Source organism: Teleopsis dalmanni, chromosome 1, assembly GCF_002237135.1.
Source record: "Teleopsis dalmanni isolate 2A chromosome 1, ASM223713v2, whole genome shotgun sequence".
Lineage (NCBI taxonomy): Eukaryota > Metazoa > Arthropoda > Insecta > Diptera > Diopsidae > Teleopsis > Teleopsis dalmanni.
This window is the reverse complement of record NC_051846.1, coordinates 170,113,792-170,138,626: the sequence shown is the minus strand read 5'-3', so window position 1 is coordinate 170,138,626 and position 24,835 is coordinate 170,113,792. Positions and strand designations below refer to the sequence as shown.

The window sequence follows — 24,835 nt, the reverse complement described above, 5'->3', positions numbered from 1 at the left end:
TTGTTTGTTTAATTTTTTAACATTTTATTTATTTTATGTTTGTAGTTGTGTTCAGTGGCTTAAGCACTTTCCTTCCTTTCCTTTGTTATTCTTCGCTTCGCTTTTGGTTGGCTTGATTTTGGCTTGTTAAATAATTTTTCTTTAACTGGGTCAGTAATGAAAATTATTGGCGTCACTCGAGTTTAGTTATTTTTATAGTTTCATTTAAAAAGTTTTTTTACAGTCCTTTTTTAGTAGCAACTTTATTAATATTGCATTGAGGAAAACTGCATATTTTGAAAATAATATGACAAGCAAATTGTTGGAAATATAATTTTCACTACAATACTGATTTGAATGAAATTTAGCAACATTATGCATTGAAAGTAAAAGAAATTCACCAAAAAAATTATCCTTGGTAGTATAGTTAATGATATTGGATACATATATGTGATATGGATAAGTAAAAAAGTGCACTCACATACATATATTGCATAAAATGATCTTTATATACGATTAATAGGTGTAAAGTATTGTTTTATTTAATCTATTCCAAAACTTTATATACATTTAGGTATGGTGTTTCACTGCGGCATAGGTGCCTAAATCAACACTAATTGTAATGAGATAACGAAATATCTATTGTGACTTATATGCCTAAATGAACACTAATTACAATGGTGTAATAAAATATCTGTTGTAGCGTATGAATGTCAATTTACATTAAATACAATGAGATAATGAAATATCTGTTATATCGTATGAGCCTCAATAAACATTAATTACAATAAGATAATAAAAGATTCCATTAAATAGCAAAGAATAGTTTAGAATATTTCTGTCTAAACATCTTTATTACACTAAGATACATAAAACATGTTTATATTTTAACATATTCATATCAAATTTCTATAATTTCTTAATTAAAGCTTAATATAAGATTCTTATATTTCACTTCCTGATTACTGAAATGCGATTTCAGCTGAAAGTCTTTTGCAGTCTGGTAACTAGGGTCTTTTCAACGTGTTCCTAAGAACTGGTTTTATTGGATTCAAATCTTATACTACGGCTTTTGATGCTTTTCACATCCCGAATAAAAATTAATTTTCGGTCTGATAGCTTGGTGTATGTGTACTAGAATTATGTCAGTTAGGGACTGAATTCAAGTTTCATTATGGTCTGGTATTAATATCTGATTTAAAAAAGCCTTTAAAAACATTTTTGGTGGTCCTATTTGAAAAGTAGACCTTGAAATATTTCGTAAATTCTAAAAAATGTTTACTACAAAAGCCTTACTCAGTTCTACAATTTAGGGTTTGTGTTTAAGTTCCACAAATATCTGGTCTTGAAATCTGCTTTAAAAAAGCCCATAGAAATATTTTTGGTAGTCCTATCTAAAAAGTAGACCTTAAAGTATTTCGTAAATTCTGCAAACAGAAACATCTGGAGAGGAGTACTGCGTTAGGTCGAAACCCGTTAATAGGTTATTATGGTTATTTTAGTATGTATATGAATAAACGTACTTCGAACATTAACTTGTTTATCATAAAACAAAGTAAAAGTAGACTTAACTGTAGTATAGCTTATTTAATTCTTATACTAAAAATATAAATACTTATAAATAAGTATGCATACAATTTCTATATGAATTTGACCAGTCACCCTGTATTTGTATTGCAGCATACATGCACAATTATAATCAATAAATTTTTTTATTTTTTTTATTTTTTAAATATTTTTGTTTTTACTATTTTATGTTTGCAATAACAGTCAGTGAAAGCAGTTGCATTGTCCCTGAGCTGGTAAAGGACCTTTGTCCTTCAGTGAATAAACTCGTTTCACATCGTTTCTGTATGCAACTATATATTGGAAGTAAAGCTACCAAAGCACACCCACAAGATGTAAATACACAAAAAATAAAAAATATTTTTAATATCTAATAAAAGACTATTCAAAATAATAAATTATGAAAATGAATGAAAAAAAATTTATTATCAAATTTTTTTTTTTTATTTTTAAAATTTACAAGTTTGAATAAAATTGTATGAACCATTTTTATTAGATATAAAAAGTGTTCTTATTTCCATATGTATATATTCATATGTATATAAATTTTGTTATAAATAAATATGAATTTTGATATATTTAATAAAAAATTTTAATAGAATTTTATTAAAAGTACTAAATTTTGAAAAAAAAAAATAGAAAAATATGTTTTATCAGACCTTGTTTTAATAAAAGAAGTACTAAAATAAATTTAATCATACGCTATGTTGTACCAAACCCTCCATAATTTATGTATTATAATATAAATATATATGAAATGTATAAAAATATATTATGACTTATGTTACTTAATTTTGCTAAAATTGTTTATATTATTATGGAAAAAAATATCTAAAAAAAAAAACTACAACAATTATTTATTTTCCATAGTTTGCGGAAATGCATTTCCCTTCAAGTGAAAGGAAAATGAAGTAATTTATTTTAGTGCTACAAAGTTAGAAAAAAAATCGTAAAACAAAATTTAAGTTAAAAGTCAAAACCTCATTTTACACAAAGCTCACGTGAATAAGATTAATAGGCAAGATAATAATTACAATAATAACAACAACAACTACAATAACATTAACAGCAATAACACTAACAGAGCAACAAACAGTAACAACAACACCACCAACAACAACAGCAATTCATTAGTAAACTACACCTTATTAGCACCCTCTTCCTCAATCATAGCAGCGCAGTCAACAGTCAAGAGTCAGCAGTCAGCAGTTTTGCTTGCAGTTTACATTATTTTGCTAATGCAACAAAGTATGGTCTGTTAAGGTATGGCAGGGGCGTAAAGCAAATGTAAAAAAATAGTCATTCAATATACGAATATGTCGTGGGCTGTAAAATGTGTTAAATATGTTTTTTGCAGACACTAAGGCAAGCAGACAGGAAGGAAGATTGCTCACGCTTTTTTCACTGAACGAAATGTACGAACAAACGCTATGTGTTGTTGTTGCATGGCGGCGGTGTAGCAAATTTTTTGATTTCTGTTATTTGGTTGACGTTTGTGTGCTTTCCTGGGTTAGGTTAGGTTTAGCATGTCATGAATGAACGAATGAACCGAATGAATTCATGCGAATAAAGTGAAAGTTGTTTTGTACAAAATGTGTTTTTTTTTCGCTACTTTTTTATTTTTTTTTTTCACGAAATTTAGCGTCATTTTAATTGAACTCTGCAATAGAAATTTATTTGAAAAAAAATATATCTACAAATAATTTCACTATTATTTATTGAAGTTGCATTTGTTGAGAACTATTTTAATAAAAAATATTAAACAAATCCCATAATTTTAATTTAAATTTAAAGTATTTTTATTTTTAAGAACAAGGATGTGAAATTTTTACTACCAGTTACATCATTAGTTGTGTTGAAAATGAATTATAACATAAAAAATTATTATTTATAATACAAAAATAATGCAGCCCTATTGAGTTGCAATGTTATCGCAAGAAGCATAATAACCTAACCCAACCTAATACTTAGACTTAGTGGTAAATGAGGGTAAAACGAAGTATATGTCGACTACTAATAGAAATGTGCGCCGCCTAACTAACTAATGTTCGTCGCCGAGCCGGTGCCTAACTACTATACTTTCGAAACTAACAAGAATTTCAACTAACATGGGATCACTGTAACAAGTAACAACGATTTCAGCCTGAAGAGCATACAAAGAATCGCTATTGTCAATAGGTACTAATACTATGAGCTCAGTAGGTAATTGAGATATAGAACTCTTATCTAACAAACAAAGCTTATATTCTATATGTCTATAGAAATATAACTCATAAATAATTATTGCTGAACACTGGTCCAATAAACTAGTACAATTCGGCATTATTAATAAATTAACGAATAGTTAACATTGTACTATTCATATCCAACAATAAACGATGTTCTAAAAACAAAAAAAAAACAAAAAAATAATTATCTATGATTCATAAAAGGGCGACTCCATTGAGTTGCAATCTACTACAAACTATTACAACTTTCTAATACTGGTTATATTGCCTTCACTTGTACACTATCGTTTGCACCATAGTTTTTAAAACAAATTTTTTCTGTGTTAGCATTCAAAAATTATAAAGTGGTACCGCTATATTGAATAGCAGCCAAAAACTAATAACATATAAATGTTGTTAGAATCTTTAAATGCCTAAATTATAATAAACTTTCATATTTCGCAGAATTATAGATTAAAACAAAACTTGTAGTGTTGTAAAGCATGGTTTTGGTATATGAGAAAAAACTAGATTGGATACTGAAGGTTTGGATTAGCAGAAATCTTTCATATTTTGAAACTCATCACGCACTAGCTCTGTGCTAATGTGGCGCACATTTCTACCAGTAACCAAGATATACTTCGATATATTGTGCCCTTATTCAACGCTAATCCCATTTTTTAAAGTTGATTTAATAAAATTTAAGTTTAAATATAAATAACACTTAGCTGGAGTTATGGTTTTCAGTTCCAATTAAACCGAAGTGAAGAGTTTGGGCTTAGTTTGCAAGCCGTAGTAAGAAGTGTGGGGTTTATTTTTTTCTAAGTTTCATTAATAATCTTATAAAATCTCATATCTCATTTTTTATGTTAGTTAAATAAGAGTATATCATATATACTCTATATACTATTATATCCTCAACAGGATATAACATATGATATATATCCTCAACAGGTGTATGGTCAGCTCATAAACTTACTTGATTTAAAAGATTTTCTTTCAAATTTAAAATTTTCCTCATTAGTGTCACTGTTTTCTATTGTAAATAGATTCAAACCATTTAAAATAGCTTCGAAAAATTCGAAATAGATTTCTAATATTCGAAATTAATTCGAAATAAATTTGAATTATACTGGTAAGATTCAAAATAAATTCGTAAAAAAATATTGGAAATAGATTTCAAATATTTGAAGTATATTCTACATATTCGAAATACATATTCATAATATTCGAAATGAATTCAAAATAAATTCGAAATGGATTTGTAATATTTGAAATAAATTAGTAAACAAAATATTTAAAATAAATATTTAAAATAAATATTTGAAGTATATTCTATATATTGGATATAGATTCGAAATATTCGAAATTAATTCAAAATATTCGAAATTGATTCGAAATAGATTTCTTTTCATACATCATAAATCATTCTAAAGTGTTTTTAATTGACAGTTCAATTGGACAATGCTTAGTTAATATTATTCTTAACTTTTTTTCTTTTGAGTTGGTAATATTTTAGTTTTAAATTATATCAGTACGTTTTCCCAAACATTATTCCTGTCATCCTTTAGTGACTAATCAGTTTAATTAAATTTACGTGCTTTTGATATTATTATTTAATTTTTATTTAGAGTGAAATTATTACAAATTTAGACTTCAAATAAACTGAATAAATTTTGAATTTCAAATAAGATATAAAAAAAATATTTAACAACTTAAAAATTATATGTAAAAAAAAATAATTCAAACCCCAAAAAACGAAGTTCATTAACCTTCCGCTAATTTTTTTTGTTTGTTAATTTATTTTTGTGACATTTAACAGCTGTTTTACCCATTTACTGTTTCACTGTTTAACCACAGCGGCATTATTAATAAGCGAAGCGGTAATAACAATAACAATAACAACAATAACAACAACAGCGGGGAAGCAAACAACCGGAATTACAATAGCTAAACAAACCAATTTTACATTTTAAATATATTTTTGAATATTTTTAAATTTTTTTACATCATTTTTTTTTTTTGCTTTGTTATGATTCGGGTTTTATTTTTTTTTTATTTGAGTTTAAGCTTTTATTGTTATATGTACTTGTTATTGTTGTTGTTTTATCTTTCTGAATGCCAAAATGTGCACTACACATAACAATTACCAATTATTACACAAAGTCCATATACCTCCCACCCTGTAACAATAAACTTCACACCGTTTTAATATCAGCTTTGCTATGCTACGCCATGCCATGCCACGTTAAGCCAAGCCAAGCCAAGGCACACCAAACAACCAAACAAACCGTGCCACTTCACAATGGCCAACATCATCAATAAAAAAAAATCAAAAAAAGAAATGAAAAGGAAAAAAAAATTCGGCAAATAAAAAGAAAAAATAATGATAACAAAACATTACAAAAAAAAAAAAATATAAGCAAATAGTATTAAATGAAATGAAATGAAAAGCGTAAAAGCAATTAAAATGTCAAAAGCGCACTTACAAAAGGAGAAAGCGAAAAGAGTGCAATTTTTTTTCTTTATTTTTGTTATTATTTATTTGCGTACTCATTTGTTTAGCGTACTTTATTGTTATTATTTTTAAGACTTATTTTCTCAAAAACTGTTACTTACCTATTTGACTCTTCGTTTTCTTCAATTACACATTAAAGATGCGAAGCACATAACACAAAAGGGTAATCGTTAAATAAATAACGAAAAAACAAATATAATCAAAAAAAAAAAATATAATCAGAAAAATAAAATTACACTGAAAGAAAAAACCTAGTTAAGTTCAATGTGAAGCTTACGTAAAATTTTAACAAATATGAATATAAAAAAAAAAACTTCACAGATAAAAAATAAATATGAAATTGTTGGCAACGTGCCTTTTGTTATTGTTATATCCGTTATGTTCATAAACTTGTAGGCATTTGACGATGTTGTCAAAGTTAATAAATATTTGGGAAGGTTAGTTGACAACATTGCAGTTGACAGCAACGACATTTGGATTTTTCGGAATTTTCTTTTGAAAAATAAACGTTAACTTTGAAGATCTATTAAATCTCTAATTAAATGTCTATGCATTACGAAATCCAAATCAATGTTGGCTAGGGAACCACTGATAGCGTTTTTAGATCCAGATTAGACCGCAACTCAGTATATCATCCAACCCACTGTTTTTGTTAGGGTCATTCCATACAGACAGCTATATGACGAACCGTCATGGCAATTTTTGCTCATGACCAAAAGGTCATATCTAATATAATAGATGTCTCTATTATAACAATAGAGTCATATAACAATTGACAATTTGCGCTTCATGTCATATCCAATGTCTTATCCAATATATGTTAATAGATGTCAAAGTTAATAAAACAGACATATCCAATATAATAAATGTCTCTTTATAATAGAGAGTCATATAACAATTGACAATTTCCGATTCATGTCATATCCAATGTCTTATCCAATATATGTTAATAGATGTCTCTGTATAATAGAGAATCATATAATAATTGACAATTTAAAATTCATGTCATATCCAATATAATATATGTCTCTATATAATAGAGAATCATATAACAAAGTGACTATTTCCTAATTGGACTACAATTTTGATACATTCTTTTGTGCCTAAATTTAAAAGATATTTAATTTAGCATAGTTGTTAATTTTTTAATTTTTTTTTTTAATTTTTGTTTTTTGAAAAGGCTTATGTAAACAAAGCCTTATAGATTAGTTTTTATTTGATACACATAAACGTTCTCAAGATATTTATATTTATAAAAACACGCTTACGTATCCATATGAAAATATGTATACTTTTTTACTACTAATAGGCGCAAATTCTGACAATTATTATTACTGATCAACACTGTTTTGACCAAATTGACGACATATTTTTCTTTCTCGCATTCTTAATGTCTTGATTTGTATTGAAAACAACACCAAACTTAACGTGACCATCACGTAACTCTTAGACTCCTATTCAAGTAATCTTAATTTACGATAGAAAGCATAGTGCAATTTAAATAGCCTACAAATATCAGGAGCAAGAGCCAATGCAGTATTGACAAAATGGAGTCCAAAAAACAGTCCAAAATAATATATTTTTATTTCATATGTTTATAATACTATTGCATATAGACCTAGTTTTCTTACAGTTTAGATAAATGGAAAGAAGTATATGAATTACCTAATGCACTGCTATTCAATAGTTTTTTTTTAAACCAGGATGACCGAACTGCAAGGTATAACTTTTGAAATGAAGTTCTGATTAAAATAGAGCCTAAAAAGCAATCCAAAGTATTTATTTGAATAGATACCCATATGTTGCAATAAGACCGTAAATGCATCCTAAATACTACTATTAATTTAATATCTTTGTATTAAGAACTTGTTTTCATACAATTTAGAAGAATAAAAAATGCATAAAGATTTCTTAATTCACAGCTGGTATAGTCTGTCATCCATATTCCTAACGCTTTTCAATGGTTTTTTAAGAATGCAGGATACTCATCATTTTACGTTATGGGGTATTCATTTGAATCCTACAATTATGTGTTCTCATCCCTTTAGATTATTATCTATTAGAATTTATGAAAGCGCTTATCTGCTCATATAAAGCAGAGACATTTGACAGACAGAGCTACTGTTGTTATATGATCGTGTGCTCTCACTTTTCTGAATTTTGTTCTATTGCAATATAAAAAGTTGCTAGTCTACTAAGATTGACCAAAGATATTAGTGAACAACTTGAAAGTTAACGTTCACAGAGCTACTGTTGTTATACAATCGTGTGGTATCATTCCCATGTATTATTTTCTATTGGGATTTAAAAAGTATCGAATCTACTTAAATAGACTAGAGATATATGTGAACCATTTAGAACTTAATATTCACAGAGCTACACACGATCATATAATAGATCGTGTGTTTTTACTTCTATAGATTATGTTCTATTGGGACGTGAGAAGTTTCTAGTTTACTCACATAGACCAGATATATGTGTTCACCACTTGAAACTTAACATTCACAGAGCTACTCTTGTTATATGAAAGTGCGTTCTTACTTCCCAGTGTTAAGTTTCATTGAGACGTGTGAAGTTTCTACTCTACTTAGTTAGACCAGAGATATATGTGCAGCATTTAGAAATTAACATTCGCAAGGTTATTGTGGTTGACAAATTCTAACTTGTTCAAAATTGGACTTCACATATGTCTACAACCATGTAATTTAAATTATACTGTGGAATTATATTTTTAAATTATAGTCTTTTTTTGGTATTTTTATTATGTTGAAGCTATTTGGGCCAGTGCACTGGAGCACTTTTACTCTTTCTTAACTCGAGGTATTTTCAAAACCCTGGATTATTGTTTATCACTTCATCTAACTAAGCAATAATTGACCTCTGATCTGCATACCTCCCCGAGGAGCCTTTAACCATTCTGAGATTTGATAACGCGGTGTTGGTAAGTCTGTCAGTTTTCTCAAATAATTTCAGGGCTCTATCCTTTATGTATTTTTTGATCGGATCAATCATGAGGTCCCGGAGGATATCATTCGGTCTAATGTGTCATGGTATTTTGAAAAGTTTTCTCAGAGCCTGGCTTTGGCAATTTCTAGTTGGCGAATAATAGTGTTTGAAGCTTTGCTAAACGCTACACATCCATATAAAAGTGACGGACGAATTATTTGGTTATATATCAGTTTCCTGTTCCTAACATTAAGATTTTCATTTCTGAATAGCGGTTGGAGGTGATGAAGAATTTTGGCATAGCTAATTCTTTTCAGTTGAACATGTTTAAGCCATGGGAATCTTCTTTGGTACATTACCAGAATTTTAATGTGTTTTATTTCTTTAAAAAAATATATATTATATACTTTGCATGTATTTACGTAAGTATTAAAACATATATACTCATGTATATACCACTTTTAGAGGTACCCGTAACTTTTACCCTAACTGCAAATATGGTTACTTTAATAAAAATATAAGAAAAAAAATACGTTATTTGTTTTGAAAATATTAAGAATGAATTCTATAAAAATAAATTTAAAATAATTGAAGAAGGGGAAGTATAATCCCTTAAGTATATTTCAAATGCAATATATATTCACATATATTGTAGAAAACGAGTTCAATTTCATTGTTACTATTATTGTTACTATTGTTACTTCAGTAGAAAAAAAAATAAAAATAAAAAAAACATTTTAGCATGCACTCAACTACTACCGGAGCTCCAGAAATTGTATAACTCGTTCAACAAAGTTCATTGACACTATTACAAAAACAACAATTATGCCAACTTTTCATTGAAAAAAACAAAAAAAAAAAAGCAGCAGTGAAGAAAAAAAATATATGGCAGACAACTCAATGCAGCCATAATATTCAAAGCGCAAAAACAAGAAAGTTATGTAACATTTACCCAGTAACGCCAAAGACAACGGAAAACCTAGAAAGCAAAAAAAAAAAAAAATATGTATATATGACGAAAACAGAAAAAAACTACAGATACTCAGATACAAGACCGCAAAGAAAATGTTGAAAATGAAAGGAAAATCGGAGTGAGACCGAGTGAGGCAAACAAGTTTGTTGCTGGCAGCGTTGCTCGCACAAACAAGTTGCTGACTATTTTGTTTGGCAACAACACAAACACACATTTGCAATAAATGAAGTTGACAATGATATTTATAAGCCGAGATAATAGGCATGGAAATTAAACCCACCGAACCCACCGAACCCACTAAACCGTCCAACCGACCGACATCAACCAAAATAGAATTGATGTTGCAAGGCAGACTAAGATTTATGCTCTTTTTTATTGGTACCTAAAGGGGAGTAGCGTGATTAAAATTTATGGCTTTTATTTTGCACCTTGCCAATTATAGGTGATAGGACGGCATTTTTGAATGTTATTCAATGCTATTTATTAATAGTTATTAATAGCGATTTATTATTTTTTTAAAATTATTAATATTTAATTAAAAACAGATTCAGATTAGAAAAGATTTATTCATTTCAATATTTTTTTCTATGTTTTAGAAAGGATACAGAGGCATCCCGATGAGCTAGCTACAAATCTTATAAACAACAGTCGATTTGTAAGAAGGTTTAGGAGGGCTAATGTTAAATATCTAATACGTACAATGAAAATATAACATGAAGTTATATTAGTAATAGTTATAAACTAATAATATAATTGCAATTGTAACAAAAAGTTATGCTATAGAAAAGTGTGTTCACTTTAATCTTGAAAGTAATTATCAGAACAATATATAATAGCTATCCAAATTGATAGCAATAAAGATTCTCGACTTTTTACAAGAAGACATCAAACATGATATGATTGATCAAAGCAATCAGATATGGATCACAAACTTACTTACTGATGTTCTTCTCTTCTAGTGGAGCATAGAGCATCTATGGATCATCAAGGTCACGCTGAAATTTCTCGCAATAAAATTGCAAACTTGTCAGAAAAGAAGGAGTCTTACTGCTTGTAAATCCGGAATCGTTCTGTGACTTAGGTAGATGTAATTTCCCACTTACTCATTATAACAGAGGAAAAGACATTGGAACAAATAATCGAGATTATCACAATCAAAAACGCTTATAGAGAGTTTAAGTAACAAACGGTATAAGGATTGCATTAAACTAAATAAAAATAATTTAAGAATCATTATAGAAATTCTGATAGAAAATCGTAGGTAAAGTTATTACTTTATTAAACTGAGAACTTTCCATTAGAATTTGTATATTTTGTAGTAAAGGTGTCAAGCCAAGGCGCTGTAGTTCTTGACCTAATAGATGTCAAGATAGATAGCAGCAGTTGGCAGTGTCCGGTATTTTAAACTAATAATCTAGTAATTTATAGTTATTTATATAGAAAATTAAGTTTTCATGTATATTTCTCGAAAGGATATATATATGTACATCTTTTATATATTTTTTTGTTATATTTTTCGAGATACATTTTTTTAAAGAAAGTAGAATCTTTGGTTTATACAATTGCTTAACTTGATTGCTTTAGTTCTTAATTAAATATAACATAGTAATAGTACAAGGTAGCCCACTTGAATTGTGTAGAACACTATAACTTTACTTTAAATGGGATTATATTGAACTAGCATGAAAATAATTTATTCTATGAAAATGTTGAAAACAATCAAATTTTTCGAACTAATTTCGAATTTTATATGTAACAGTCTTACGACAATGTTCGAGATTATCGACAAAGAGTACCTTCAGAATAAAAGGTCATTTTTTTCTTCATCATTATTGGCTAGTACTATACATACTTTGTGTGACTATGGAGAATCTCGTTGATATAAGCCATTTCTCCCAGCGAAATGTCTATTAGTTTATGACTCTATTACATATTTTGTCTAATTTGGTTAATTGAGTAGTTTTGCTCATCCGGGAATATAATAGTTGATTGGTTAGTTGCAGTGGTTAATCAGCAGATATTCTTCCGCTGTACATAATTAGCGATTTTTTGCTATTTTATTACTACATTTCTACCAAAAATCTTAAGATATAAAAAGAGAATCTTTATATGTTGGAATCTTAACCTTCCTAATAACTTTCCTCACAGACGCATTTAGTTTCGACGATTGGCATAGCGTTTTGTAACTCTATTCAAATATTAGAGGTCTACAGCACTACAGCACTTGCAATCAGTACTCAAATGGAACTAAATTAATGTCAATTCGAAGAGGCCTGTAAAGATTACACTCCTACAAAAATATTGCAAAGGGATTATACTTGGTTAGAAGGAAGTATTGGTTACACACCATATATTTTTTCTAAAGTTTATTTTGATTTAGAAATCTTGTGACTGTTGCACATATATCTAGTAATCAGATAAAAGCGATACACATATGCCAACGCTTAACCCAATCTTCCATACACTTTTCGTAGACTCGTGTAGGTATGGCTTTTAGATTTAATCGACTCAAAACGCTTACTACGAAGGGGCAATTTGAGTTTCGAGAACAGAAAAATGTCGCACGGATCCAGATTTGGCAAATATGGTACCTGAGCGATGACAGTGTTTGGTCAAAAAATAGCAAACAGCAAGAATTTTTCATAGTAAAAATCGCTAAATGCACTTGAGGTAGTCTCACATTAACAGCTGGTGTAAACAAATTAATTGACAGATGGTACTCAAATTTGTACCATATGTCAAGAAAGGGTGTAGCAACATAACAAAAAAAATTTTTGAAAAAGTTCTATTAATTAAGGAGTAGTTAACAAACAACAAAATCCGAATACTTTTTGAGCAGAAGGTATATATTTATTTTTATTACACTTGTACCAATTAATCGGAGAAAATCAAGATCATCTTGATTTGAAAAGAAGAGATTACATATACCAGATAAATTTTGTCAAGGACTTCTACTCTATTGGGAAGTAGTCTAAGTTTTAACAAATAATGTTTTGCTTTGATGTTTACTTCTTCTTTATTTGCTAAATCGATTTTGCAATCGCGATTCTTAAAGATTTAAAAATATTGTGACTATTATACAGGTATTTAGTAATCAGATTTCTGGATGGCTTTTAATATGTTTTGGCTCTTGAAATTTACCAAGTTTTTAATAAGGTGTTTATGGAACTATTCCGGTAGTTAATATTATGTTGATAATTTATTTTTATTTTAATTTATTTAACTCTATTTCTTTTTATTTAATTTGATCAATTTTAATGACTTCCCTAATATATAAAATTCAAATATAAAATCAATTCAATAATATTTTTTTCATAATTAAATTAAAAATTAAATATTTTCATATATATAATTACAAGCATATTTATATATTATATAATTAATAAATTTTTAATTATATGTTATTTATTATTATTATATCTATTAGTCATATTTAATAACAACAATCTACTTTCAAAACTAAAGATACGGATATTGTATATTAATAAAGAAAATCACTTAATCTATAATCATAAGAAAACTATTGAAAAACCATTGAATTTTTCTAATACCTATGACATATGTGAAATTTTATTCCTCTCCCCTCAGCATACCATGCAAAATTAGCAAACTAAATTAATTTCCCATTATACAATCGAACGACCGTTTTAATTACTTGCAGTTGGTGCAACTCTTTTTTAATTCGCCAACTATTTCACATCATAAATTGTGAAGTTGCTTCCTTGTATGATATAACAACTGCCAAGAAATCGGTTACCATGAGAGGTTGCCATGATAGTCAAGAGCGTCGGTAGCAACGTCCCAACGACCGACAAATGTTGCAAGAAATTCGCATAGTGAACGCTAGTTATGTGAAAATTTTTCATTTGCCTGAGTGCCCGTTTGCCTGACTATCAGACTGCCGGATTGCCAGATTGCCTCACTGTCATTACTTCTTAGTTGCAGCACTGCAATTCCCGATTACGAACTACTTACGAGCAGCCACCATTCACTGTTGCATGCATTTCATGGTACAAAAACATGCATAGGCACCTCTGCACCAGCACTGCAAAAACCAGTGTCCCACTTGCTGCTCACCACTTACCACTTACCGATTACCACTTACTCCGTAACTCCGTTACTCCGGTACTCTATTATTCGATTACGTCTTTCTAATGCGGTTTTACTTTCATGTTGCATGTTTCATGTTGCACATAAAATATTGCAACAAATAACAAATTCAACTGCAATCAAAGTGAAGCATAAATGTGCAAGTGCTAAGTTGATGGCAAAAGAAAAGCGCTGGCGATGTAAGAGGGGAGTTACAATTTGAATTCGATTAACCCACTTATTCGTGATTTTCCAACAAAAGTTGAGAAAATTATATGAAATTATTTATTGATTTTAAATCCTTGGACAATTTTTGAATTTTGTGGTTATATTTATGTGAGAATATTTCAAAAAGGGTTTGTGGAGATGTGCAGTTTTAATATAAAGAAATTTATTTAAATTTATTTGCATAATACTTTGTGGAAATGAAATCGATTATTAAATTAAATGGAAATTATTTTATCATTTCTTATTTATAAATAACAATTTTTTTAAAGTAAATTTGCCTTTTAGCTACTGCTTAAACAATATATTAATAACAAACAATAATTAATAATTATAATAGTTTTGATAAAAGTAGTAGCAACCAGCGAGGGAAAAAAATTTTATCTTAGAGCATTGAGAGAGATTAGGAGTTAGTTTAGGCAAAAGTGATAATTACAAGCCATATAATATGCCTACAACTAAGAAAACTAATATTACTACGTGCTATATGCCTATACTGCCTCAACAGTCAGCTCCAGTGTTACATGATCAAGGTATTACAAATGCAGAACCTCTAACTTGACATACAGAAGCAAATTAGAGATATCTAGGTTATAGAAAAAGTATTCTTCCTGATACTTGCGATCTAAAAACTATATATAAGCTATTAAGTCCTCCCCGAAACTCATTAAAGAGACTGCGTGAACACTGCAAGACTACTGCAGTATCTTAGGAAGACACTTCTTTGATAGTTTATTATATTGTTCATCGGTGAAGACGAAAGACCAATTATCTAAATTCGACGGGATGGATTTAGTCTCTACGCCGTGTGGTAGTAACACGGCGAAAAATCGCTAATTGTGGTACATGGAAGTTATCTAATGGCCTGCCACTGCAACCAACCAACCATTAAGTCCAAAAGTTATATATGGGTTATTAAATCTTCACGTATTTCCGAAGACCACTGGCATTTAGCAATATTTGAAAAAGTTGTATGGTCAGTCTAAAAATTAATTTAATTAAGAATAAATTTATATTAATTTATAAATTTTATAGTTTTACTCTTTCTTTGGAAAGATATAAAAATACTAATTTAGATTTGTTCAAATATTTCTTCAAATTAATTTTATATTGCAATTTGTGTGTGTGATAAAATTTAATAAACGATTCTTTCTTTCAACAGAAACGAATAAGCAACTTTTTAATCTGAATCATAAGGACGAGATGAATATGAAGAGATTTTTAAAGAAGGACTACATCAACGATTTGGAATATATCTAAAACAATTTTGACTCCCAATCTAGAAGAACGTTCCATCAAACTAACAGAACTGGTGCTTCTTGTGTTTGTGAAGTTTTACTTGCGGTCACACTGTCTTCCTAAAGGAATATGTATATTATATACTGCAATAAAGATTTTCAAATATTTACTCTTATTTTGTATTTATAACAATTAACTGTAAAATTAATAAACATGTTAGTAATAATTATAAAAAATTTACAACAATATTCAAATAACAAAACTATAAACATCCAAGTCGTTTAACGAGCTTAGACACATGACACGGAATAGAAACAACTGGAAACTTTTTGTAGACAGATCAAGTTCTTAGATATGCAATCAATTTCTAATTGAATGTACTTTTAAAACATGTCATAATAATAAAAATAATAAGAAATTTATATCTTAAAAGATCTTTGAGATTTTTAAAATCTATAACAGATTTCTCACTTGCAACGGTGAGGAGAAGACAAATGTAACATTGCAGGCAAGTCGTTATTTTTCAACAAATAAATAATTAATATAATCTATTGACCTATGTAGTTATAATAACAAACTTATATTCAAAAAATAAAAAAATCAAAAACTAAATACATGGTCTCAATTTTAAAATACATGATATATTCTTAACATACGGCAGTGAGGCATAGATACTCAATGCTTGAGACAACGAACCGCTCGTTGGTTTGTAAGGAAAAATATTTAAGAAAGAGCGCTATAAGCTTCTATAATTATAATAATAAATTTATATACATATATTATTTATAATTTATATCTATATGTTACTATAGATAGATTAGGTAAATTAAAACCAAAATATATCGTTTCAATTTCAAAGTATATAATATATTTTTAACATGTGGTAGTGAGAACTATATGTTCTAACATTTACTATATGTTTGAGATCAACTTGTTATCTTCAAACAAAAAGTGCTCAAAAAAAAACAAAGAGAAAGAATAAATTAATAAATAATTTTAATTTTTAAAATATATAATAAATTTCTAACATACGGCAGTGAGATATAGATAGTCCAGATTTAAACTGGTAGCCAGCGCTTTGGTTTTTAACGTTAAAAACCTGGGGAATCATTTTATAATAATCATTTTAAAAACTATAAATAATTATAATAAATTTATATCCAATAAAAAAGGAAATAAAAAAATTAATATATAAACCATATATTTCAAAATATATAAAACATTTCTAACGTGTAATAGTGCGGTAGAAATACTTAAGGCTTTAGATTGCTTGCAAGTCATTATCTTTGAACGAATACTACTTAAGAAAATCTATAATTTTCTTTAGTTTGCAGTTAATATCTTTAGAACTTGCACGGGAACAACTGTCTAACTAAGATACATAACTAATTAACTAACTAATTAAAACGTTTAAGATGGCTTACACATTTTTTCAGAAATGCGACTTTCAGCACTACAACTAAGAAATATTTTAATTAAATATTAATAATATGATATATGTATATCATATGATATGACATATATATAATATATTTAATATATGAAATAAATTTGTTTCATCATCAAACGGATAATTTGCTTTAGCCACATTATGAGAATTGTTAAAAGAAAATAAGATGGTTGTAAGTCAAGAAGAATTCCAAAGAATGGATCGTTAGATGCAGTTGAAGATAACTTAACATAGTGACTTAACTCTACACTGGTTAGACTATGACAAAATTGTTGCATACAATCTCACTTCATTTCTAACACATATACATGTTTATGCGATTTCTTAATAGCTGTTTTTGAAGAGTGGTGAATAAGAACAACAATATTTTATTATTGTTAATTAAGTGAATTACCTATTAACTGATTTAATTATTAAATGATTACTAATATTCGAAATCGAATTAGCAAATAAAAAAAAAGATTGTCAACCAAAAATAGTAGTGAATAAAAACAATATTTCATTATTGTTAATTAATTGCATTTTTTTTTTTGGTTGACCATTTTCTTTGTCATTTGCTAATTCGATTTTGAATATTGGTGTTCATATTAAATAAAACCACAGTGTTTATATTAACTTTCAATAAACATAATAACAAATTGTCTGTTTTAAGCTATATTTATAAGATTGTAAACCACTCGTATTCCAGTCCATTGTCGGATGTTACGCAGTTATGAAAATTATTTCCAACCAATACTACATTTCCTTACGATTTTTTTCTGAATAATCACTTGGAGTAGCTCATATAACAGATAGTTTATACTATGCCCTAGGTAGACTGTTTTGCTTTTCTTTATAGTTGCTAATAATTAGCGATTACAATTCATTCTTCGTAAAACTTCATTGTTTGTAATATGGGCCGCCCATGGAATTTTGAGAATTCTCCAATAAATCAATAACTCATATGCTTCGTACGTACATTAAGGTTAATATGGATTTCCATTCGAAATTAAAACTCTAATCAAAGTATAGTCAGTGCAAAGTATAGTCGAGTAAAATTCCTTAACTTCTATGATTATGATATCAAAACTTTTAATTGTACTTGTATATTAGATCAGTGCTCTCAAGGAAGCTCTGATCTACATTGTCTTTGAATAGCTAAAAATATTAATGATGATTTTCCTTCTATACTCATATCTCACCTGTAACTGTTCAAAACTATAAATTTGATTGAAGTATGATTAATTCAAAGAAAAATCGATCATCATTAAAAATTTATTCGAAACTTTAATTATGGCATTTAGTGTTTCTTATGCAAGCAATTATCTTACAAATTTTCTAGTTTAAGTCCAATGAACAGCAAAAAAGATAAACAGCAACAACAACAACAACAACAATGATGATGATGATGAATGAATGCAATTGCAAAAATAATTGCTGCAATACGTAACAGTGAACACAGTTTTAGAAGAACAAGTTTTCCAGAGTTTTCCGTCATGAAATTAAATTTATAAACAAAAACAAAATAAGATACAAAAACAAAAAAAAAGAATAGTTCATAAAACACAAAAAAAAGTATCTAAAATGCTGATGTAAATGGTAAAATAATCTTGTAAGCCAGCAATCAAACGGGGCAACAGCACCAAAGGCAAGATCACTTGTGAAAAACTTCATGAAAAATTTTATAACAAATAAAAAGAAAAAAACAGAAAACAGAAAAAGAAAAATGAAGTTATAAAAACCATGGAAAAATGTTTACATAATATCAATTGAAGTAACAATAGCAACAACAACAACAACAATAGACTACAATGTTGTTAAATAATTATAAAGAAAATGGTTACATCGATCGTTTGGCTTTGTCGGCCGACCATAAAAATGGAAAACTAGTTTAAATTTTCTTTTTATTTTTATTTTTATTTTTATTTTTATTTATTTTAATTTTTCCAATTGCATGAAAGTAGGAAAATTAAGTCAACAGCTAATAACATTAAAGAAAATGTGAAGTGAAGTCACACAAGAAAAAAAAAATTATAATAAAAGAAAATGCAAGTTTGCAACTAGTTTTGCATTATTTAATCAAACGATCGTTGAGCGCGGGGCAATAAGTGAGTTGTAGGTCTCAGTGCTATGAAAAACATGGACTCTAAGCCATGATCATTTTTACACGATCGGATCGCGTAGTGCTTTTCTTTTCTTTTTTTTTTCTTAGTTTTTCTTTTTTAGTTTAATAGGCTCCATGCTGTGACTGTAGTTTTCCTTTCAATATGTCGGTACATATTTTTATTTTTCATTTATGCAATTTTTTTTCTTCTTCAGTTTGTTTTTTTTTTACTATTTTATAAACAAGATTTTGTGGCTTAGTTTTAGATTGTGTAATATTAAAAAGCATATGATTTTTATACACTTGAAAAAAAAAAATTGATAATATTTTGTATATTAAAACAAAACAAATACCAACGAATGTTTTGAGATTCACAACAACTTATAGGTTAAATTATTTAAATAAATGAATTATTATAAATAAAATATTATTACAATAATTAAGTTGAGAATTTTGCACTACTAACTAGAGACGGAGCGTACCCCATTTATGCGTTTAAAGTCGTAGTTGAAATCCAACACAGTTGTGATATATACTATTATAATTAAAGATTTTGTATTGCAAAATACAAAATTCTGGATTTAGAGAATTTTTGCAAATCCAATATTTTCTATGAGTTGAACTGTTTAACCTACAGTACAGAGTTATATTTCTTCATTGCATATGAGAGACCCAGCCAGGTGTTTCGTTTGCATATGATAGATATGTTAACACAACTATTAGTGTAAGACTATACATAAAGATAATGTAATTTTAGTATTTTCAGATTTAAGTATTAGTAATTTAAAAGAGTAATATTAATTTAATAATCTATTCAATAATATTACATACATTATATATAGTTATATTATAGATATATTAACACAACATCAGACATCAGATCCATCATATTATAAAGCCCCGTATTCAGTTATTGTTAGTGTGACTTAAAACTGTCCACAGATAAAATAGAGTAAAGGTGCTGATTCACCCACTCAGACATCTGAATATCAATACATATTAACACAACTATTAGTATAAGACTATATATAAAGACAATGTAGTAATAATTTAAATTTAATAATTCAATTCAATAATATTAGCAAGAAAAGTATATGTAATCAGACAGTTGCAGCAACATTTCGGGAAAAATGGTACGTATTAAAATTAATTTTAAAAGCATATGAGTATATAAATAGTTTATATACAGCAGAATACCTTTCTGTAAATTAATTGTAATACTATATGTTTTCATTGAACCCACTACCCCTACTGTTAATAAAATTTGAACATTCCGAAATAATGCTTAAAGTATATTATTCAAAGAAATATTTTAATGTAATAGAAACATTTATAAAATATATACATAGATAATGATATATATATAGCGTATATAACGTGGAACCCACAAAACAGCAGACGCCCTGGTGCACCGGCTTTAACATGGGAGAAGGACAAGAAATGATATGTGCACACATGATACGATATATGCAGAAAAAAAGGAATGTGCATGTTTAAGAGAATCCTTGCGGCCCTGTGCTCTAGGGGAAACGAAAACTAAAAAGAAAGAAGATATCAGAAATATTAATACTCATAGCGACCAATAAGTTCTAATAATGTCTAAAAAATATATATATATTTATATATATAAAAGACGAAGAGGGTTTTAAATAAGATGAGTAAAGGAAAACTCAATTCTCATAATACAAGAAAAACATAGAGATCCTGTCAATATTCGAACAATAAAAAACGAAACAAAGAATATAAGTTATTGGATTCTAACATCAAAATGCTCACAAATTAAGCAAAATTAATACACATTAATAGGGCTAGTAAGAAAGAGTAAAAGTGCTAAAGGACCCCAACTTTTTAATAACCACTAAAAAAACATATACAGCACTTATTAAGAAACGTTGAGTTATACATCGATTATGATGAAGAATCTTAATGTAGTGGAACTTTATTTTTCTAAATAAAGTTAGGAAAGTTAAGTATCACTTAATGTAGTGAAACAATATCAGTTCTAAATTTACTACTGATTTTTAAATCATAAAAATCATAAATAGATACTTACTACATAATATTTAAAGAGAATCATCTTCATTACAAATTAAAGACCAAATTCTTTCAATTAGGCTAGACTAATGTCGCGTCTTATATACAGTTGCAGTGCAGTAAGTAGTTCTAATAATATATTTTTTTTTACGTTAAATATATTAGCAATAAAACTACATCAAACTTTGTATGTAGTCTTATATGTATATCTAATGTTTTTGAGGTTCCACTATAATACAATATAATGCAGTTTAATATATATTATTCTATTATTATACTATGAGTTTTAATATTAATATGACATAATATTATTATATTAATATAATATTAGTTTAGTAGAGCAAATTATAGAAGGATTGAATTCATATAATACTTTATTCATGTTAAATTGGGAGAAAATGAACTGCATTCTAAAAATCTATTGCGGCCCACAAACTATTTTAATTGTTAAACCTTCGTAGTGGTTTAAATAATAATTATAGTTATTTTTCTAATATATAACTATTTTATAATTATTGAATTGTGAGATTTTTCTCATATAAAATTATTTTATTTTCAAGAAATCGTCTAATTATATATTACGACTTAGAGATCTGTTACGGTCCAGAATAAAAACGATTGCAGTCGAAGCTATTAACAATAAGTACTAAAACTAAATACAATAGATAAAAAATATTTATCCAAACTACTTTAATTGTATGTATTTAACAAACTTTAAAAAATGTAGAGATAGGTATTAGAACAGATTGAATGGAGACTTATGCAAAATATGGTACAATATAAAACTCAAAGAACTGGGTAGCCATATTACATTAATATGTTTTCTGAGATTATAGCATTTACGATAGTTTGTAGAATTTATATGTATTAGTGGTGACAATGAGTTAGTGAAAATTTCTAAAAGGAAATCAACACGAAGCAAGGTAATTATCAAAAAACCGGCGGTTAGATGCAATTGTAAAAAAACTTAAAAGAAAGCAATTACCATAAACTATGAAATATTAAATCAGTCGATATGAAGAAAAGTTCCAAAACTACAATCTGGAGAGGACTGAAACCACAAAACATTGAATCTGTCAATATGAAGAGAAACTCTGAAACTACGAAATACGGAAATCGGCGATATAGATAGAAACTGTAAGCAAAACTGTAGTTCGTTAATTGTTATGAAGCTGTATAAGAAGGAAAAGTAGCTTAAATAAAAGATAAGTAGAAATGTATTACGGTTAACCCATGGCAATAAATGGCATTTTAGGGATTCTACTGTATGTGAGTATAATAAAACATAATTACTTACTTAGTTGGCCATTACATACATGAGACGTCCTTGGTCACGCCCAGTAGCCTCAGCTAGCCAACCTGATCAGTGGATTGCTGTCGCCAACTGGTGGTACAGAACGCTAGAGTATAATAAAAGCACAGTTACAAATTATAACTTAAGCTGAGTACTTAGATAGAACTGTAAATGGTCATTTCTTCGATTACTAATATAACCGATTACTTATTACTCTATAAAGTCAAAAGCATTTAGTTAAATTAAATATAAGTTGAATATGTTAAGAAACACCTTTGATAGAAAGCAATGCCTTGTAACAAAAAGACCTCAAAATATATGCTAGGAGTTTTTCCGGTAATAAGGCATAAATGAAAAAAATACCAAGAGGAGCAACTCATATTGAATGAAGAAATAAAAGTCTCAAACTTACAGGTTCAATATTATAATTTATAGAGAAAATTATGGCATAGTAGATCTCTAGGTTATAATGTAAACCCGCCTAACATTATAATAATATATAATATATATATAAATGAAAAAAGTACCAAGGTGGGCATCTCATATTGAATGCATACATAAAACTCCGTAATGTAAGTTCAACTCTACAATTTATAGAGAAAATTATAACACAATGGATCTCTAGGTCGTAGTACAAATTCTCCTAACATGCTAATAATAATAATAATAATAATAACCTTTATTTTTATAGATTTTATTGTGAGTTATTATGATAACTATCTTTGACTATCAATAAATTTAATAGATTTTTAATTGAAACTTGTATTTTATTTATATTTTATATGTATTTTTTTATAGTGTAAAATCCATTCACTTTCAGCCACAACATCTATTATGGCTCCTTGTTTTTCAATTCTACAGCAGTTAAAAAAAAATTATTATAAGAAAATTGCGCAACAACTGAAGCCAACATGAAAATGAAGAAAAACTATAGAAAACCAGAAAAAAAGAAAAATCAAAAGAAATAAGAAACAAATTTCATGACGATCATCGTCGTTGAACGTGAAAAGCGGAAAACTTTTCAAACAAGACCAGAAATGATACAAGAGACCCACAAAAGTTGCAAACAGCAAAGTCGTCTATCGATCGACTTTGCGAGATGCGAAAACGATGACGATGATAAACGTTGAAGGCGACGGACTATGGATGACGGATGACGGACGACGGACGACGGACGACGGGTTACTGGCAACGGACGACAGACGGCAGACGGCAACTACTTGTTGGCACTTGAATGTGCCCCAATCAAATGCATTACATATGCAACTCTGCGTTACGTAATAGTGGGTTGCTGCCACAGACGTTTCGAGGAGGGTAGATAAGAAAAATGGCAAGTTTGTGTGGCACAGTGTGGAGGCTGAGGTTGCAGCTTGCAACAAAACAGCGCAAATGTTGCACAATAGATGCGGTTTATTGGTGCTGTGGTGCTGGCAGCGTGCGCATCGCTATGCACTTCATGTGGCACAGTGCGCGGAGACAGTGTGGCATGCAATCATCATGTAACCAATGCGCCTCGTTGTATGTGGCATAAGTTGGGTTCATGCTGGGTTAAAAGCGATGCAATGGAATTGCTGGTAATGCTTGAGTGATAAATTTGAAAACGTAATGCACTATTTGAGGTCTTGAACCTACGTTAAGGATTTTCTACATTATTTAAAATTTTTTTCTATTATAAATTTTTTTTTTTATTACAAATTTTTCTTTTTTTTTGTGTACTATTTTTGCAATAAAAAGTTTCAATTTCATTGGATTTATGCAGGAAATGTTGCAAATTTGCATATACAAGCTTTTATCTTCAGGTTATTTAGAGTTATATATTGTGTTTGTTGTAAAAATATTACTTGTTTAGATATTCAATTTCAAGAGTTGATCTCGATTTTGTTAATTTATGCATATATTACTATAGTTTTTTTGGGCGTACTTACTTAATCTTTTTGAGACTGAAGGTGTTGAAGTGACAGGATGGCATACCTAAAAAATAAATATTAAAAAAAATTTTATTAATGAATTTAATATGTAAATTTTTATATGGAAATATAATTTTAGACTATAGTTTTATATTGAAATATTTAGGAGTTACATAAACATAATATTTTTATTAGTTTTAAAGATTTCTGTTATAAAATCAAGTTCTGTTATTTTTAATATTTTTATATATTGAAATATTGTAGGGTTACAAGAAATGAACGTTTTTGTAAGATATAAAATATTTTTTTATAAAACTTACTATAA

General features: G+C 28.2%; 2 protein-coding genes across 2 annotated transcripts in view; one reads left to right on the top strand and one right to left on the bottom strand.

Annotated features, from left to right (window-relative positions):
* Nucleotides 1–15,896, top strand: part of LOC119670090 (putative GPI-anchor transamidase) — a 145,099-nt gene extending 129,203 nt beyond the window's left edge. The window contains exon 7 of the mRNA XM_038080210.1: nucleotides 15,666–15,896. The gene's annotated coding sequence lies outside the window, so the exon portion shown is untranslated. The remainder of the gene's footprint in view (nucleotides 1–15,665) is intronic.
* The window catches only part of LOC119670089 (hormone receptor 4), a 135,492-nt gene extending 110,939 nt beyond the window's left edge, over nucleotides 1–24,553 (bottom strand). The window contains exon 1 of the mRNA XM_038080208.1: nucleotides 24,529–24,553. The gene's annotated coding sequence lies outside the window, so the exon portion shown is untranslated. The remainder of the gene's footprint in view (nucleotides 1–24,528) is intronic.
* Between the last annotated feature and the right edge of the window lie 282 nt (nucleotides 24,554–24,835).